The sequence below is a fragment of the Rhinopithecus bieti genome, unplaced genomic scaffold (genome assembly GCF_001698545.2).
Source record: "Rhinopithecus bieti isolate Rb0 unplaced genomic scaffold, ASM169854v2 scaffold_68006, whole genome shotgun sequence".
NCBI classification, from domain to species: domain Eukaryota; kingdom Metazoa; phylum Chordata; class Mammalia; order Primates; family Cercopithecidae; genus Rhinopithecus; species Rhinopithecus bieti.
Window position 1 is genome coordinate 32,397 of NW_016825362.1, and position 1,350 is coordinate 33,746.

At 62.4% G+C, this 1,350-nt stretch overlaps 1 protein-coding gene across 3 annotated transcripts in view; it reads right to left on the bottom strand.

Moving 5' to 3' along the window:
* The window catches only part of LOC108522636 (melanoma-associated antigen D4), a 7,869-nt gene extending 6,924 nt beyond the window's left edge, over nucleotides 1-945 (bottom strand). For 2 of the 3 annotated variants that reach the window (XM_017862986.1, XM_017862985.1), the window contains exon 1: nucleotides 803-945. The gene's annotated coding sequence lies outside the window, so the exon portion shown is untranslated. The remainder of the gene's footprint in view (nucleotides 1-802) is intronic. The other variant, XM_017862987.1, reaches the window with a different exon arrangement.
* Between the last annotated feature and the right edge of the window lie 405 nt (nucleotides 946-1,350).

Here is a 1,350-nt window from a genome sequence, read left to right on the forward strand (position 1 = left end):
GGGGGGGGGGGAGGTGGGGGGAAGACGGTTTGGCTTTCTGATGGGGTAGACCTGGTCAGGGACAGAGCCCAAGGAAAGGGACAGAGGAGGTCGCAGGAGGCGCCGCACTGAAAGCGGAGTTTAGGATGGGCAGACTCGCCATCCCAGCGGCTAGATTTGAAGAGGGGGTGTTCTGGAGGGCTGGGGTCCGAAGAGTCCCGAAGGGGATGCATTGGGGAAGAGAGAAACAAAGGGTTTGGATTTAAGGGCCAGAGAAGGGGATCGGGATGAAGGGGGAGCAGATGGGAGTGCTCAGACAACGGGGACAGCGGCAAGCGGCAAGCTCTGCGAAACAGAATCCCAGGGACCTTTTGGCTAGGTCCGGGCGGGGGGCCTAGGTGGGGCTCAGACTAGAGCACTAGAGGCGGATGGAGTGGGGGCCTCAGACCTAGGTGAGGCTCCAATCGGAGCGCTGGAGATCTCAAACGCGAGGACTGGGCACTCCAGGAAGGGGGCAAGCGGTCAGCTCAGTTGGAGTAATCTAGGAGTGGTTGGGGTGGGGGTGGGGCCTCCGCTCCAAGGGAGCTCAGCTCGCAGCACACGGGTCCGCTAAAGGGGTGAGGATCCTGGGCTCCGGTTTCAGTAGGGCTCAGATCGGGGCGCCTGGGTCTGATGGTGATGGGGGCTCCTATCTAGACCTTGGGTCTAATAGGGTTCCGGTTCTGAGTGCTTGGGCTTTGTTCAGATCCGGAGGCGGAGGGAGGGCGCAGCGTGTCGGGTTCCACTCGCCCTCTCCGGGTCCTGTCTGGGGCTGGATCCTTACCTTCTCTGGGGCTCCAATGGCGTCCGTCCTCAGCACCAGGAACCCCGCAGCCGCGCCCTCGCCTACTGCTGCCAGCGCAGCAGCCCGGACCACCCCGCCCCTTTTCTCCGTGCACCCCCCGCGGCTGGGTAGCCTGCGCATGCGCGGACCCCTCCAGCCCGCCCGCTTTCCCAACAAAAGCCCTTTCCTCCAGGTCTCCAGTGCGCATGCGATTCCGCGGGTGGGTGGGCGGTGGGGTCGAAGGTAGGGTGGGGGGGCTCTTCCCGCCAGATCCACTTCACCTCTCCTCCTCCTCCTCCTACTGCGGGCGCGCACACTCATACCCTGCAGTGCAGCTCGACCCACCCAATCATCTCTTCTCAGTCCCCCCACTTTTGCACAATGCTTCTCTGTCCTGCCCTGCCCTTTCACCCAAACTCCTCCAGCCTGGTCTGGGATACACTATGCCCCGTTTCCCCGGCACGACCCCTTAGGTCACAATTAGCGAGGTCTCACAATTAATAAGCTGGGTCTCTAAACTGCAACAAGTGGAAATCCTCAACCTGCGG